Here is a 19,248-nt window from a genome sequence, read left to right as displayed (position 1 = left end):
ATGCAGTTAGCTTCCCATCAATCCTAGCAGCATTTGTTCTTAACTAGCTTTTAAGAACAAAATTAGGAGTAATTTGTAAACAAAAGTAATTGAAGAAAGGCAGATATTGCCAAGGTGTTGACAGCATTAGCAGACATTATTGTTTCCCTTAATACCAACACAGCACTGCAGTTAACAATAGGTAGCTGACAAAAGGCAGCACTAGGGAATTAGGTGGCAAGCCTAGGAAGTGTGCACCAGGCAGAGTGGTCCTTCCCCAGCCCTTATAGGGATTCAACTCCTACAGGTAGTGGACCCTCTCCTCTTAAACTGATTTTCATTACAGTTCAATGACTTGGAGATTTATGGTGTGATTTAACATTTTTAGCATGACCATAAAAATACTCATCCTATTTTCCATATCCTCTTATTAAATGTTGAGCCCAAGAATTTTCCCCTGAAAGGGGCAGTGCTATTTACATAAGCCACAGATGTAGTTTCTACCTGGTGAGACCCACTCAGACAAGACTGAGTAATGGCAGAAAAGGCAGAGTCCAGTCCTTTCTCCAAAAGATTTTTGCCTGTTCTTATTTCTGGTTACTTGTAACAGGTGCAGTCAACTTATAGTGCACATTAACTTTGGGCCAGACAGTGTGCTAAGCACTTGAGAAACAACAGTGTGCAAGAACTGGACACTGTTTTCCAGGAGCTCATCATTTTACAGGGAGAGAAAAATGTAAACAAAATGTGATCAGAAAGACTTAAACCAAGTGTATAAAAGCCCAACAGTTAGGTATTTACTGGTATTGAGGCTTACAGGGCCTCCAGCAGAAAGAATTAAGAAATATTAAGTCTTAAGAGTACAAACAGGAGTGTTAAGTCCAGGAATAAGGATATTATTATCTTCAATTTACAGATGATACAACTGAGTCTGAAGTGAATCAACATACTGAAAATCATGCACATAAAGAGTGGCAATTTGGGATTCTGATACAGATGTTTACTTTTATTATCATTGTTGTTATAGTCCAAATGATCATGAATCCAAATATTTTTCCAGGATCCACTAGGATTCAACACAAGGAGTCCTGAATCCAGAGTCAGAACACTCAGCTCCAATTATGCCTCTGAAGACTTCTACTGTGTGACTTTAAGTGAGCCACGAAAACTTTCTAAGTTTTGGCTTAGAAAAGATATCTGAAAAAAATTTTGAGGTCTTGGGACCTTTACCTCACTCTGTGGCTGCAAGGATCGGAAGGAGTAATGAAAGTAAAAGTGCTTTGTGAATTTTAAGCTCAGGAGGAAGGTATTAATAGTGTATGATGCCACTTATATGAAGTCCAGGAACAGGCAAAATGGCCTGTGTTACTCAAAATTAAGTATGACCAATATGGTTGGTCCTGAAGAGTTAAGAATTGACTGGAAAAGGGCACAGGGAACTTTCTAGGTTAATGAAAATAAGTATCAATTTTCAATACACATCTAGCTGAGCACTTAAAATCTGTGTACTCTATTGTTGGTAAATGATGCCTCAAAATAACATCAAAAAATAAGATATGATTATTTCCACTAAATTTTTTTGAAGCTAAATATAGTTCTCACACCAGTTGCTACCATCTCAGAAGTGAATTAAAGTCTAATGTTCAAAATGGACAGGCCAAGGGATTCATCTCATGTACCATTAGAAATCTTGAGAGACAGCACATATCTTTACACCTCTAATTTAATTCAGAATAGCCATCACCTCTTATTTACATCCTTAAAAGCCAAAGCATTATGAGCCATCATGAACTTCCAAGCCTATCAGTAAAAGATGAAAACTCATCTCTCTCTATATTTCCCAAAGGGTGGTAAGGAGAATGTCAAAATTTAAATGTACCAATCAGAGAATAGTAATAATAAGTGTGGTCTAGGGATAGATATCAGGGAGAAATTTTGATCCACTGGCATACAGGACAACAGAAATTGTTACCAAAGCAAGTATGATGTCTTTCAACATTCTGGGAAATAATACTACCTTATTTCATTAAAAAAAATGATCAGAGCAAATTTTAATCTCTATAGGGTTTTTATGATTCTAACATAAACATGGGCAAATAAATAGATTTTTCCTGAATGCTCAAGACATTTGGCCTTAAGAATCATTAGGTCAGAATTTGTGTGTGTGTGTGTGTGTATCTATACACACACACATATAGAACATAAATTAATGTATATATAAATTATGTATGCATATGTATAAATTATTATAAAGATACAGCTACAAAAGAGCCTTAAAAAGGAACAAATCTAAGGGCATCTGGGTGGCCAATCAGTTAAGGTTCTGACTCTTGATTTTAGCTCAGGTCATGAGCCCCATGTCTGGTTCTGCACTGACAGCATAGGCTCTCTCTCTCTCTCTGCCCTTCTCTCTCTCTCTCAAAATAAGTAAATAAACTGAAAAAAAAAAAGAAACAAATCCTGCCATTTGCAACAACATGGATGAACCTGGATGAACCTTAGCATTTGCTAAATGAAATAAGCCAAATGCAGAAGGACAATTATTGCATGATCTCACTTACACGTGGAATCTAAAATAGTGGAACTCATAGAAGCAGAGTATAGAATGGTGGTTACCAGGAGCTGGAGGGAGGGAGAAATGAGAGATGTTGGCCAAAGGGTACAAAGTTTCAGTTTTGTAAAATGATTAAGTTGGAGATCTAACATTCAATAATGTGACTATAGTTAACACTACATTTTTGTATACTTGAAATTTGCTAAGGGGTAAACATTTATTTTTACTGAGGTTCTTCACACACACACACACACACACACACACACACACACACACACACACCAAATGGTAACTATCTGAGGTAATGGGTGTGTGAATTAGCTTTATTGTGGTGATTATTTTGCAAAGTATATGTATGTCAAATCATCCAATTGTACACCATAAATATATAAAACTTTTAATTGTCACAAATGTTCCTAAATCAAAAGAAAAAGAAGATTCCCATTCAAATATGGGGGGGGGGGGAAGAATTATTGGGCCAAGTCTTCATAGTCAAAAGCAAATCAACAAGTTTCCACTGAGTGTCTGCTATGATCTCAGAACAGCAGAGTTAAAAGGGTTGAGATAATTATCCAGATAATTATCTAGACCCCAAAGTGACTTTTATTGGTTTACATAGATCATTTAGGCAAAAGGAGGCTTTTCCCTTTTAATTATCTGTAAAGTGAAATCACTATATTACAGGACTGGCCTACTTTTTTTAAAAGATTAAATAAAAATTACTTATAATACATGTAAACACTTTGGCTGGGAAATTATTCTACAAACCTTTAGAGCTTGGGGGGAAAGAAAGTGTATCAGCTTAGGTTTTAATGTCAATGAAGGTAAGACTCGAAGAACTCTCTAATCATGAGAAGTGCTTGACATTCACAAGAAAACCACAGTTTACTGCCTTCTCTTGAAGTTGATCAGCGGTGGTCAAAGTAAAACCCTCTGCACCTGTGGACCGGTTGAGCCCTGGAGTGGGCCAAACATTTATGGGTTACCTATGTGCATTATGAGGAGCTCAGGGCACCCCCTTGTCAAAAATAAAAATCTTGGGGCACCTGGGTGGCTGAGTCAGTAAGTGTCAGACTCTTGATTTCAGCTCAGGTCATGATCTCATGTTTGTGAGTTTGAGCCCCGAATCAGGCTCTGTGCTGACTCTGTGGAGCCTCTTTCTCTCTCCCTCTCTCTCTCTGTCCCTCCTCCACTTGCTCTCTCTCTTGAAAGTAAACAAATAAACTTAAAAAAATAAAAATCTTTTTCCATCTTGATGCCATAGTGAACATCTCCATCCTCCTCCTCATCATGGGCAACCTCCTCTTGGTGTAATGTTGTCCTGTCATGTCCAATGTAGTCTTACATCTCTAAATGCAACACAAATAATATGATGGGAAAGCATGACCATTTGCATTCTGACTGAGGTCTTGGTGCTTTGCCCTATCGCTTCGCTCTCCTCCTTGACAGGCAGTTTATGACCCTGGCAGAGCCCAGGTCTAGCAAAAGACGCGCTGAAAGAGAGGCGACAGACCTGGTGAAAGAGTAATCCTGCAGCAGGACCTCTATGGCTTTTGCTCAAAGACCTCAACCAAGCTTCAGAATCAGAGCCAGGTGGGGAGAAATACAAATGCTGGAAGCTGGTAGCTAATTGTGCATGGCTCTGTGGTAGGGGGAGGAACATGGAGCCGGAGAGATCTGGATTTAATTCTTGACTCTGCTTCTGGTTATTTAGTCAAAGTAATAGTAAGAAGTGCTTTGAATAGATTATTTTATCAATCCTCAACTCAGGCCTAAAAACTCTTTCCTGGCATGTTTGAATTGCCAGCTCCTCAGCAAAAATATCACTTTGTCACCTCTTTAGAGAAAATTTTTTCCTCCCACTTTTGTTTTTTTTTTTCCCCCTCTTCATATCACTTTATCCTCTCTAAAATTCTTTTAAATTTGTTTATGTATTTATTGTCCACCTTCTTCACAAAATAAAAAGAAGGGCAGAAGTCTTGTCTGTCTGGTTGTTTCTGGAACAGTGTCATTGTGCAACATCAATAATTCAATAAACAAATGAAAAGACTATTCTTGTATGGAAGAAGGAACTATTATTATTCCTGTTTTACAGGTGAACAAAGTAAGACTAAGGGAAGATTAAAACAAAACAAAACTTGCCCCAAATTAGTTTCATAGCAAGTAAGGGCATGGCTATGTCTGTCTCCATGGTCCACCCCTCAACACCTGTGCTTAAACTCTCTGAGTGCCTTTTGTCACCTAAGAAAATGTAGATACTTTCTGCATGTTGGGCTTGTCATAAGACAAAAGATAATGTGTGTGAAATTTCTGACACACTATTCAGTCAATAAATGGTGGATATTATCTCTCTGAGGACCTCATAAACCAAGTATAAAACAGTGTCCTGTGTTGGGATGGTGTCTGCAACTGTTGGCCACATTCTTCCTTCAAACCAGGATATTTATCTGTGTGTGATGTGTGGGCCTAACTTACATGGAATTAAGTAGGAAGAAGAAGAATTCGGCATTTATTATCTACTGTATGTTAGACACATGTCAGCATACGTAATTTTCAAAATAGCTCTACAAAGTAAACATATTTAACAGTTAAGGAAATTTAGGGTCAGAGAAGTGAAGTGACATGCACATCACACACAGCATATGATGTAAGTGGACCTATGGAGTCCAGGAAGGTCCTCCTGACTAATTATTTGCCTGCATGCCTCCCCACAGACTGGGTGCTCCTGAGGACAGGCATCTTGTATTGAAATTATCTGTGCATCTCCAAGATCTATCATTACACTGCATACACCAACATATACCTTCCATAAAGTTTGGCCAATGGATGAGAAAAGGAATGAAGTACAATGCTCTACAACCTAACTGAGTTCTAAGATTAACTCCCAGCATTGTGATTATGGGATACAATGCAAAACTCTGGGAAACACATAGAGAAAGCTGCATCAGGTTTAAGGATAGTGTGAATCTTGTGTTTCTATACAGGGAACACACTGTTCAGAAAGCAAAAGGACTGGTCACAAAGGTTTACTCTTAAAATGGAAAGCAAATGATTGGTACTAAATGTTCCAGGGTCCTAGTACATTTTGGGAACTCACTTAACATCGTAAATAAGTTAATCTACTAATATGTATTCTGCTGAGCCAGGAATTGAGGGGAATAATAATAATGATGTACCTTTGGGTCTATACTTACAAATGACTTTTGAGTATATTCTACTCTCTAATTTGCAGTACAACTCTGTGAATCGGGCCTTATTCACCTATTAATGTTACAAAAGAGACAACTGAGGTTTGAAAGTTGTTTGGATTTCACTGGGCCACGTTGTTGGTTTGAACTCATGCTTCAGATCCAAACTTATGCTCAGTCATCATCACAGCTGAGAAAAGGGGCTTAAGATACGGGCTCTGAATTCTAGGAGCCTGTGACCTGGTTGTAATGACACCACAGTGCTTGAGAAACAGGACAACACAGTAAAGAATAATGAACTGATTAGAAGAGAAGACCAACTAATGAAGGTGGCAGTCATTGAGAGATGAGCACACGTTTCCAGAAAGGATGTTCTTAGGCTGCGCTATTGGACAAAACTTGGGAACCGAAAGGATGATGCATTCAAAATCTTATTTTTGTGTGTTTCTGAGATAATTACCAATGTAGAGAATAATCCTAATGAAAAGCAAACACTTGAATGGTGCTTTGCTGTTTTAAGACACAGTAATTTCCTTTAGTCAAGGAGAAGGGCTGGTTTAGACAAAAATGATGAATTTAGACTTGAGCCAGTTGCATTTAAGGAGATGCTAGAACATGCAAGTAAAAACAGTCAGTTGCGGCCCATATTTAGGTAAGAAACCAGAGCTTCAAGCCATTGCACTGTGATGTCTAAGAGGGCAAAAGCCAGTTTTAAAAATACAGCCATTCAATCCTGAACTCCCATCCATTTTCCTGGCATATATCAGAGTTAACCAAGTATGTGTAAATTGTTCAAATGAGAAATGATTGATTTCATAATTACATCTGCTATCTTACCTGCAATCAAAATAACAACAAAAGAGGTTTCTGAAGCCACCCCCCCCAATCTCTCTTGAAGAGCGATGATTCCACATAACAAAAAGAAATCTAACACAACTCACTGTAGTTTTCTTATTCTTTTTGCTTTTCATGGGAAATTGTATTTTCAGGCAAGCTACTTGCTGCAAGTCAGATATTCTCATCTTTTGTGGGAAGATGAGAGAAGTAGGGAGAAGCCCAAACACTCTTAAGTGCAGCTGAGGTCAATGCTGATCAAATACAATTCCCTCATGTGCTATGTTTTCTGTTTGGTTGGTTGTCGTTTTGTGTTTATTTCCAGAAAAAATATCTAAGACGCTTCCACCTACTCCAGGACTCCCAAATGCCTTGCAGTTTGCAGATCCTTCTGATTTTGGAGGATGGCTCTTGTTTAAAAACTGCACAGTGTAAATGGTATCTGATATTTAATGAAAAGCACTGAAATTGCTGTATGGTGCCACAGATTCACTGCTGAACATGTCATGAGGCAACATTTTATAGGCGTTGTAAAATCTTTTTACCACACACAGCTGCATTACCCAAAATTACTCAAATCTGCAGGGCATCTGAAACTCACTCTGTAACAGTAATAGGCTTTGCTGCTTAAAAACGGATTATAACTAATGCACAAAAACAATTATCACTAGACTTAATTGCCAAGTGTTTTATATATATAGACATATATATATATATATATAGACATATATATATAAATATATATATATTTATATATTCCTTCTCACTGAAATTTGAGCAATCACTAGGAAAAACTAAGTGACTTTCAAAATTTACAGGATTCTGAAGCAGAACTAGGAAAAATGTTTTTAATCTGTCAGTCCATATAAGAAAGATTTTATTGTCATTGTTTTTATAAGTCCTAATATCATATTGTTTTAATAATCTGCAGTTTGGATTAATTGGAGAATTTTTTTTATTATTGATAAAACTGTCCCATGGGGCTGGCTCTACACCAAGAGGAGGTAACAGGAGGTATTGGATAGAGAAAACAATAGAATCTGATAGACTAGGTTTCAGCCCTGAGTCATCCTTTCCCTTCCCTAGATCTTTTCTTCTTCTTTCATACAAGGAAACTTTGGGCTAAGCATTGTTGGGGCCTCTTCCTCTGCCAACCTTCTGTGATCTTAGGTGAGCTAAAGTAGAAAGAGTTTGGGGTACTTAAGTAGCTCAGTTGGTTAAGTGTCCAACTCTTGGTTTCTGCTCAGATCATGATTTCATGGTTCACGGGTTGGAGCCTTACATGGGGCTCCGTACTAACAGTACAGAGCCTGCTTGGTGTTCTTCTCTCCCTCTCTCTATGTCCCTCCCCTGCTCATGTTCTGTCTCTCTCTCTTTCTCTCTCAAAACAAATAAATAAGTTAAAAAAAAAAACAGAGAGTTTGCTGTCACCTTCATTATCCTTGTGCTAAGAGGAAGGGTGGGAGACTACTAGTGAAAGAGGTGATACTTTGTGCTTTGCCTTAAAAGGCTTTAGTGTGAAAGAAAGTGATCTTGAGACTTTAGGCAGAATGGACAGTCTGGCATGGTAGAGACAGTGCAGTGGGAAACTACAGAAACAGTTCAAGAAAGGGCTGGAAAGGTACACTGCCCTTGTACTAGAGACATTTAAAGTTAATAGTTTTCACTTTCTTCAACTGGTGTGGCAGAAAGTTTCTGGTAGCTCAGAAAAGTTCACATTCTCTTCTCTTGCATATTTGGCCTCCCCACCAGTCTATCTGTTCTAACTATAGAGTGTGGCATGGAGGTGATATTTGTCACTTAGGGGCCTGGCCCACAGAACTCTTCCCTGGCACTCCTTCTAGACTTTTTCTCTTGGTCAACCAAGTGGAAGCCCTAAGTGATGAAAAAGCCCCTGTCAGTTTGGGTTTCTAAATGAAGGTATGAAGCAAAGCCACCCTGCTAACCCTAAACCAGTCAGCACTGTTAGAGAAGCAAGAAATAAACAGAGTTTGAATGTTGCATCCTAGTGGAGCATTGTTGATCACTGTGGTCAGCTGCCATTTACCTAGAGAGTGACTGTTATGTTGTGGTGGTAGCAGAGGCAGACGGTTGTGGGTGAAAAAATGGTTCACAGTGAAAGGCAATAATGATATATTTTCATGAATTCAGCGATGAAAGAAGAGTAAATAAAGAGAATATCTGAGCCATTTGAACATGCTGTTGAGAAGCCAGTGACTAGGAGTTCAGGCTCTGGAATCAGAGGAACTGAATTTGTTTCCTGGACTCACCTTCACTGAGGTATGTGGCCTTATATAGTAATGCTTGGTACACATTTTGCCATTCAGTCCTCATAATGACCCCATTAGGTGGATGCCCTTATTAATCCCATTTTAGAGATGAAGAAACTATAGCTTAGAGAGGTCAAGCATATTGTCCACAGTCATTTATGATAAAAAGTAAAACTGCAATTTAAAACCAGGTCTATCTGACCTTAAAGCATAGAGTATGTGCTTGGCTAAGGTTGATAATTGGTCAGGTTGTGGGACAACTAATGGCCAGGTTGGGGGACACCTTCAAGATTAGGCATGTGCTCAAAACTGTTCCACAGTTGAGTTGGCCTGTGTTATCTGGGAACACTGACGGGAAGGAGAGATAGTCAGAGGCCTCTGAGCACAAAGCACCATTGGCACTTTGATCACTGGGCCCATCACTGACCCACACCACATGAGGTGAAACTAATGTCCCTTGCCACAAAGAAATCCAGAAATAGCTACGGGAGACTGAAAGAACAAATCATCCCTAACTCATATCCCTGTCTCTAGAAGTTAAGGGCAAATAAATCATTGTTGCATTTTATTGCATCTTACTAATTTCTAGCTTAATGTAGAAAGCAAAAGTCCCTATGTAGCTGCTACAGGCTGTAACTGGGTGGTTTTAATGGGCTCTGGCTGGACAGTTCAATTAGGTCTCTTTTGTGGCTTCCATTGTTCTTGAAATCCTTGTCAAGGCAAGGATGTGTCATCTCAGTAAAGGAATTATCCGACCACATGTTAATTGAATATATACTGTGGACTAGGAGTTGACTGGCAAAGTAGAATCCAGGAAAAACTAAGACATGACTCCTGTATTCAAGGAATTCCCAATCTACTAGAGAAGGTACATAAGTAAAAGACCATTTGATTTTGTTGTAAAGGTTAACAGCATGGAGCTAGAGACAGGATATATTGGTTTGAGTCCTAACTCTCCCAGTTACTAATGGGAGTAAATTTGGCCAAGTTACCTCCCCTCTTAGTGCCTTGGTTCTCTCAACTGTACAATGAGAAAGTGCCTCATAGGGTTTTCAAATTATTAAATGTTTAAAAGATTAAATGAGTGTATATGTTCATTAACCTCAGTATACTTGAGGTTAGCTAGTGTTAGCTTTTTTAAATTAGAGTCTGATGAGTATATGAAAATAGAGAAAATAAACACATCAGGCTAGTTGGCTTTGTCACTCTAGGTTTCCCATTGGAAGTGATAGTTGAGTTCAGCAATGAAGACTGAGTAGGCATTAAGCAGAAAGTCAAAGGTGTGAATGTCTTCTAGGCAGAAGGTGACACAGATGTGGAAATTGTGAAAAAGCCTGTTACAATCTTAGGGAAACTCAAAGAAGTCCCATCAAGTGGAGAGTCATGTTGATACAGACGAGGCTGGAAAGGAAGACAGAAACCAGCTCACAAGGAACCTGTAAGTCAGGCTTAGGGTTCACTCATTCCTAGAGGCAGGTAGAGTCACTGGCAGCCTTTAAGCAGGACAGTGATAGATGGATGCCAGTGGATTGATAATGGATCAACAGCCCTAGCAGTTTACTGAGGTGAGGACATTTGATGATAAAGGGAACAAATTTGTGTTGACTCCCAAAGACTTACTTTTATTTGCCCTATTGGTATGTGCAGATGTCAAAAACCAGAAATATCCACACAACTACTGAGAAAAGTGAAGCCCTATGTGGCCTTTTAGACACTCAGATTTCTGCTAGCTTCTTACAAACCAAAAACAGAAATGAGAGTCTGTCTAGCCTTCTCTGGTAGTACCATGAGGGCAGAATACTGAATTCAGTGCCATGGAGTCAAAAAAGCAAAAGGCCAGGCATTTGATGTTATATTCTAAGTGAAGGAGAGAAAAAAAAAATCACATACATACACACACAGAAACATGTGTGAAAACTGGTTCTTAAGAAGGTGATCTCCACATCTACAGCAGTATCTCTTCAAAGTACAGTCTGCAGGCATCAGCATCAGAATCACCTGGAACACTTGTTTAAAATTCAGGTGCCTACGCCTTGATTATGAAATGAATAAGTCACAAGGATAAAAGGCACAGCATAGGGGATATAGTCAATGACACTGTAATAGTTTTCTATAGTGGCAGATGGGAACTACACTTGTGGTGAGCACAGCATAACATACAATGTTGTCAAATCGCTATACTGTACACCTGAAACTGATGTGACATTGTCAACTATACTTCAGTTTTAAAAATGTAGATGCCTGAGCTCCACCCAAGAGCTTAATCAGAATTCGTGTTTTTAACAAGTTTTTCAGACACCCTGCAACATACCAAAGAACAACTTCCCTACACATTCCTTATTTTAAATAACTGTAAATGCTTACATGCATCTGCAATCAAAAAAGTAGAATTACTATTTATCTGTTTGATACTATTATGTTCCCTCAAAGTTAGGGAGGAATGACTCTTATCCTTTTAGGAAACTCTCATGCCTCTCATAGGGCACTAAAGCCATTTAATCTTATGGACCAAGGTTAACGACTACTAACAAGAGAAACAAATCAATTGTTGGTTTAAAAGGTACGAAACTTTTGGGTGCCTGGGTGGCTCAGTCAGTTAGGCAACTGACTCTTGATTTTGGCTCAGGTCATAATCTCACATGAGTTTGAGCTCTGTGTCGGGCTCTGCGCTTGGGATTCTCTCTCTCCCTCTCTTTCTGCCTCTCCCCACCCCCCTCTCTCAAAAATAAATAAATAAACTTAAAAAAATAAAAATAAATAAAAGGTAAGAAACTTCAATATTTTCCTGGCATAACTTATAATGTTTGAAAGAGAACCCTGCTTTTAAAATGGCATATATTTGGGGACAGCCCTTTGGCTTTTCACCAGCCAGTATCATTTTCTACACATGCCAGGTACTAAGCACCAAATCCCTGGATTACCTTGAAGAATGAGATAGATATGGTCTCCACATGAGGAAAGCCATAGTGGTTTCTTCTTTTCCTTCCTTTTGTGAAAGAAGGAGATGGCATTGGATAAACATATGTAAATACTATCAGATGAATACAATATTAGAGATATGCTACAGGGACTTTTATGAGGCCAGTAGTTGAAAACCTCAACATATCAGGGAAGGCTTCCAACAGGCAGTTGCTTTTGAGCAGATGCTGACAGACGGGGAGGGATGTTCTTCCCCAAGGGGTCAAGTGAAGGAAGAAAACTGCAGGCAGGGTTTCCTGCAAGGGCTCCCAGGACCCAGCCTTCTCTGTAAAACCTAGATGGTCTGACCAAAATATCTTAACAGATATCAGATTTGTGCCATTTATGCGTAAATAGTAATATGGTTCTTTCAAACATCAAAAAATGAAAATTAGCCCAAATAATTTCATTTGAAATCGATGAGCATCCTCATTTACGTTGTCCTGATAAAGAAAAAGCCTAGACTTTCTTTACATTTACAGACATTACATTTATAAAAAGAGACATCCTGTATAAATTACTAAAAGGAAAAAACATTTTATTGCAATTAGGTTAAATCTATTTCCTCACTCCTCCCTCTGGCCACCTCCTTCCCAAATAGATCACTTTGTAGAAAGTAGCAGTTATTCAAAACAAAACATGTTAGTATATCTTACAGCCAAGTGAAATGGATCAACAAGGCACAGTGAGAAGACCCAATCTCAAATTGATAAATTTATCCGGTGGAAAAAAAATGTAGCTTGAGCAGCTTGTTGATCATTTTAAATGTTAATGGTAATATGCTTCTTTACTATTGAGATATTTGTGACTAATGGTGTGATGCAATTTAAATTTATAACATGCATTAATTTCAGCTGTTTTTCATCATTAGGAAAAATATTTCAAAAGAAACTTCAATATTTTCCAAGAGCAACATATGAAACAACACCAGAGTTCTATCAAGCCCAGAAGGCCCCTTCCACAGACTCAGTTCTGTCAAAACCAGGCCCTTGAAAGAAGACTTTCTCTTAGTAATTTCTTGGTTGCACTCAGATTTCCAAAGACTTAAAATAAAAACATCTCTTCTAATTCCTCAATTTAACTTGATATCAGAATATTATTAGTTCCATTGTGGTTATGATGAGTAATATATATATATTTATATTTATATATGTGGTTATGATGAGTAATATATATATATTTATATATATATATATATATATATATATATATATATATATATATATATATATATATAAGGCTACATTTATGCCCCATGTAATGGAGGTCATATGACCAAAGTGATTTTTTCCCCTTGAGTCTATGGATGGTTCAAGAGTATTGTAATGTTCACATTTTACAACAAGAAATAGAAAGTTAATTGATAGCTATTTAGAGCATTAAAAAAAACCCTAGTTAGACAATGAAAAGTTACTTTGTACAAGATTAAAATAATTTCTTAGGACTGACCTCCATATTGGTTGCTGAGCCAACAGACTACTGGCGCTAATTGTTTACTTAAACTAAGTCACTGCAACTCCAAATCAAAGTGTTTTCCATAATTTGGTATTGGCTTCAGCCTTTTACCTCCCTGAATTGATGGACATGAAGGTTCCACAGGATATCCGTTCTATTTTTTCCCTTTGCTCAAAAAAGATTTTAATGTTATGTGATTTTAATGTTATGTGAAGTCAGGCTTTATTTTATTTTTGTTCTGTTCTACATAATCCTGTCTTTATTCATGTTTGTGGATGTTGAAACAGCTACATTCATAGCCATGCTTATCTACCAACTTACTGCCTTGTTCATTCAGAATAAGATTAAAGAACCACAGTTTTTGTTACCAACTACTTAAGCAGTAAGTAATGTACTAATATTGAGTATGTGCTATTGCCAAAATTAGTATTTACATAACAAATGGGATAATAAAATTTAGGTCATCATGGCATGTTAAGAGGAAGAGCCCTCACTATGCAATAATCAATCAATCCGTGAACTGTCCTAGTCCTATGTTTTGTAGTCAGGAATAGCTAACTGACCTGGATATAATGTACATATCTACAGAATCATGGTGACTTAAGAAAGCAGTCACCAACTGCCTGTTGATAAAATGAAACTAATTTTCTTGATTAATAATAACAATAAAATACTAAAATTAAAATACCTGAAAACTGCAAAGAAGGAGGGGAAGCATTGACAGTGAGAGCCATAGAAGATAATGCTTAAACAGGTGTTCTTCATGGCTCTTAGGAGAGATCACTGAGCTCAGCTCTGGAGAATCCAGAACTGTATAGGCTGATTTATTCTTGAATTTGAGCCAATTGTCTGTGACAGAACTGTGCCTGCTTTTATTTTGCAAAATACAACAAAAAGGAAAGAAAGAAAGAAAGAAAGAAAGAAAGAAAGAAAGAGAGAGAGAGAGAGAGAGAGAGAGAAAGAAAGAAAGAAAGAAAGAAAGAAAGAAAGAAAGAAAGAAAAAAAGAAAGAAAGAAAGAAAGAAGGAAGGAAAGAGAGAGGGAGGAAGGAAGGAGGGGAAGGAAGGAAGAAACCTGAAATTTATGAAAAATCAAAGAAAAAAAAATAGGGAGTGAGTGATCAGTAATTCCTAACATACCCAATTTAGCATCAGGAAAATGGTTGTAATAGATAGTAAACATTTTGGCAAAAGGCTATTGTGGCCAACTACTCTAACCTGTAAGCCTCCCAAACTTTGTGGCTTAAAAGAATTAGTTATGTACCATACTTTTGTAAATTGACAGGGCTCATCAACATTCTTCCTTAGGGACTCTCATGAAATTGCAGTTGGATGTTGGCTAGGACTACAGTTACCTCAAGTCTTGACTGGACTGGCCATCGAGGGTGACTCCCTCATGGTTGGAAGCTGATGTTAGCTTTTGGCTGTAACCTTAACTGGAGCTGTCAACAGGGATGCCCCATACATGACTCCTTTATGTAGCTTTGGTTTCACATTGTGTGGTGGCTTGGATTTTAGACAGAGCATTCCAAGATGAAGTATTCTAAGAGATCCAGGGGAAAACTAAGAAATTTAATGACCTAACATCTAAAGTACCAATCATCACTTCTGTCACACTGTATTGCTCAGGCAGGTTACTAAGTCCAGCCTAAATTCAAGGGGAAGGAAAATAAGGTTCTCTTGACAAGAAGTAGCATGTGGATGTAGAGAGGAAAGAAATTAATACTAGTCATCTTTGAGATTCTTACAAAGGCATTGTGTCTGTCTTGAGCATGCTAAATACAGCCTAAAGATCCTTCATGATGGGTGTGGATTCTATGCACATTGATGTGGCCACAAATTTTGATCTCAAAGGGAACATAAAAATGAGATTATGTCACCCATCCATTTAAAGCTAACCAATGCTTCCATTATACTGAGAATAAAATTCACACTTAACATGGTCTGCAAAGCCCTATATGGTTGGCTCTATTCCAATTTCTCTGACCTCATTTCCATACACTCTTTTCCTTGCTCACTTTGCTATAGTCATCCTGACTTTGTTTCTCTTCCAACAACCCAAGCTCATTCCCACTTTTCCACGTTGTCAATTTCTACTGCCTATACTTGCCCCCAGATCTTTATGCATCCCATACCTTCACTTCAATCAAGTTTCTGTGCAAATGCCTCTTCGGAGAGGGCATCACTTAACCACTTTAATCGATCACACACTATTAACCACTCACTGATCACCATGCCATCACTACCTGAAATGACCTTGTCCATCTCTCTGTTTAGTTTTAGGTGTCAGGCACCAGACCATGAGCCCCATTAGAGCAATGGACTTACCTGTCTTATCCACATCCATATTCCCAGAAGAGTGTCTGGTACATAATGACATTTAGTACATACTTGTTGAATATATGAATAAAGGTAGGCCATGATCAAGTTCTCTTTTTAATTGGTTATAATTAGAAATAACCAAAATGTCCTTAAAGATTATGACAGCCTTCTATATAATTCATTCAAACTTCAATTTCACCTTTGACCACTCACATAAGATATCTAGATGGAAGAGAGTCATATTCACTGACTTACCTTTACACATCTCATCTGTTGGTTATAGGCTCCTACTGCTGCCACCTTGGCAGGAGTCATCTCTAGCAGCCTGTGGCTTTCTTTGTTTCTGTTATGCTACCTAAGATAAAAAATACAAAATAAAACAAAATATTTTTTTTTTTTCTAATCCAATACGATCTTTAGGAAACTAAGGACAGGGGGCTTAGAAAGAGAAGACAGGAAAGGTAGCATTTCACTACTTGTCAAAATTAGTTCTCTCTATTCATTTTTTTTTTTTGATCCCATATTCCTCTCTCTGCTCATCATTTGGGGTCTGTTGCTTTAAAATCTATTTTACAGCCTCCCTAGACTACTTACACTTCCCTTTGAAAACTAGACTCTCTCCCTCCTGTCTACATTTCTGGAATGTTCTTTCCACCCTTGTTCCTCCAGCTAAGTACCTTTTATCCCTGAAAATTTATTTCATATATCTGCTCATTTGGAAAGACTTATACTAACCACCACCTCCACTTCCCATTTCCCAAACCCTTCTGATTTAGGTTTCTATTAACTACACTATAGTGAATTAAGTGTTGTCTCCTCATCCAGCTGAGTTCTTTGCAGACATGGATGTCGTCTTGTTAACTTCTAGAATTTATTGCCAAGTCCAGTACCTGGAACATAGTATACATTCAGTACTTACTGAATTAGCTCAACTTAAATTGCAACAAAGTTAAAAGAGAACAGTAGGGAATTGGAACATTGGTAGAAAATGTCATGGGGCTAAGAACACACTGGCCTCTTCCTTTTACACACAGTAATTTTATTAGTTCAGGCCCAAATATATGTGCTTTTCCAGAAATGTCACCATTATCTAATATGTTAAGAAAAGAAGCTGAAACTTGAGTTATTTAGAGCACTGGCATGAAATCAGGCATTTTTCCACTTCTTCTCTGCCACACCCTCTACTCCTCCTCTTGTTCATTTGCATTTTTCTTGCTCAGTCTGTGGGTTGTAGGTGCAGAAAATAGGCACCAGGAGCAATCTACAGAATTCAATGTGATCTCTGATAAAAGCGGCTATCCATGTTTTTTATAATTGTAAATTCTCTCTTTTTCATATCTATTTAGATATATCAACATTGGTGAAATTATATATCTTTTATGTGTCTTTGGAGGTGTCTTTAATAGGCATATAGAAATTGGATGTGGGGCACCTGGGTGACTCAGTCAGTAAAATGTCTGGCTCTTGGTTTCAGCTCAGGTCATAATCTCATGGCTCATGAGCTGGAGCCCTGCATCAGGCTCTGTGCTGACAGCGCGGGGCCTGCTTGGGATTCTCTCTCTCTCTCTTTCACTCTATTTCAAAATAAATAAATGAAATTAAAAAAAAGAAATTTGATGTGATATTTATGTCCAATACAAAGAGCTATTATTTTCAAGAAAATTGTTTACTTTTTTTTTAAATGTTTATTTTTGAGAGGGGGGGAGAGAGAGAGACAGAGAGAGAGAGAGAGAGAGAGAGAACATGAGCAAGGGAGGGGCAGAGAGAGAGGGAGACACAGAATCCAAAACAGGCTCCAGGCTCTGTGCTGACATCTCAGAGCCCAACATGGGGCTTGAACCCACGAACCGTATAATCATGACCTACGTTGAAGTCGGACACTTAACTGACTGAGCCACCCAGGGGCCCCAAGATAATTTTTTACTTTAAAGAGAGGAGACTGATACTACATTTCATCTTCAGAAAAAATATATATCTATATCTCTATCTATCTATTTACCTATATCTTCAAAGACTTTGCTAAAATGGTGCTTTTCCACTTTTTTAAAGAAAATGAAAACATAGGCAGTCAGCTAGCAAGCTAGTTAAGTCTTACCCTGTTCACTGCATACAGAAAGCAATTTGAAATAGTACCTACGTAACCTTCAGTTCAGCACAGCCATTCATCACCCTGTTAGTAATGCTATTATGGGGCCCCCTTTGAAACACCCCTGAAATTGACACTTTCTAGGTGGGAAAGATAGTACAAGCCAAAATAACATATTTTGTGCTGGTACAATGCTTGTACTGCTTGTGAGTATTATGTTAGTTTACAATGTGGCTTGATCAATAATTGTTGAACAAAGTTTTCTGCAAAGACTGAAAGATTTAGGTCGGTTGGTGGTGGAGGATGGTGGATGAATTAAGTTAGTGGAAAGACAAAACTAATTAATAGTGGAGATTGTGATTTTGTGGTAGTTTGGAAAACTGAGGATTGTGCTTTCTGGCCTGAGATTTCCTATGAAATGTGAGTGGCTGATTAAGAAAACACATCTCATTTCCCTGTATGTATGTGTCTTCATTGAAAGAATGGAGCTAGTGTCAAGTTTCTTAAGTACCACAGTGATAGAAGTTTTAATATGTACTGCAGAAGTATCAGACTGAATCTGGCACTAATACTTCCATTTCTGGAAAAAAACACAAATACTCAGTCCCCCCCACTCCTTGAAATGCCCACTACCTCCATTCGTGCATGTCTATTAGAGGCCAAGACAAATGTACCACATTTCACTGCTTCTCAGCTGTACAGCTTACTCTGTAATCTAATGCCAACTCCCATAAAATTAAAGCTGTAGCAAGTCACCTTGCACAACAGGTCACTCACATAGCTTTGTCCCTTTGAGTTTATGGGAAACAGGAGGAAAACCAGCAGTACGTATCCAGGCTTAGTGTAGACCATCAAATCACTCTCCTTGACTAATGGTATACTCTTGGTCATCACTTGTGAAAGCCAGTTCTTAGGCCAGCCAGGCAAAAAGAGCTTCTAATAGATTTCTTGAGGTCTATTTTTTCTTCATATTTGACACTCATGAGAAATATTTTCTTTTTTCCTAAACTTACTTTTAATCTGTGGCTCAATTTTTTCATTTATCACATCCTGCCTCATCTAACTCCCTTTATATCCCCTACTAGACTGAAAGTTCAAAAAGGACAAGATGTTTGTCTAATTGAGCTTTTTATGCACCTAGAAAATGGGAGGATATGATGCACAATACAGTGACTCCATATTCATTTAACAAACGTATGAATGTATACTTTTGACACACTATATGGCATGCATTCAATTTTGGATATAGGAAACCAAGATATAATCAGGCTTCAAGGCTGAAGTTATATTGAGAAACAGTCTAATTTCAGTCATCTGATTTGTGACCAAAGGCAAATCTTTAAAATATTAGAAGCCAGAACATGTACATTTAGTATTTTACCATACTCATTTAAGATAAGTTCAAAATTATGTGAAAGAAGAGCAAATATTAACAATCATCATACTGAATTGAAAAACTTTCAAATAAGATTTGTGTTCAGCAACCAAAAATAGCAAGATTGATTAGCTGAGTCTGCCATTGGCACAGGAAGGAGTGGAGACATGCCCCTGAAAGTTTGGATCAGATTCTGATAACTTACTTTTTTTAATAATGAGATAGGGAT

The 19,248-nt window shown here is 37.9% G+C and overlaps 1 long non-coding RNA gene across 1 annotated transcript in view; it reads right to left on the bottom strand.

Annotated features, from left to right (window-relative positions):
* The window catches only part of LOC144616387 (uncharacterized), a 442,726-nt gene that overhangs the window by 229,115 nt on the left and 194,363 nt on the right, over positions 1-19,248 (bottom strand). The window contains exon 2 of the long non-coding RNA XR_013555652.1: positions 15,814-15,913. This is a non-coding gene — a long non-coding RNA (uncharacterized LOC144616387). The remainder of the gene's footprint in view (positions 1-15,813; positions 15,914-19,248) is intronic.

This window comes from Panthera onca, chromosome B2 (assembly GCF_046562875.1).
Source record: "Panthera onca isolate mPanOnc1 chromosome B2, mPanOnc1 haplotype 2, whole genome shotgun sequence".
In the NCBI taxonomy this organism is placed as follows: domain Eukaryota; kingdom Metazoa; phylum Chordata; class Mammalia; order Carnivora; family Felidae; genus Panthera; species Panthera onca.
Note: the sequence above shows the minus strand (reverse complement) of the source record. Positions and strands in the feature narration are given on the sequence as shown.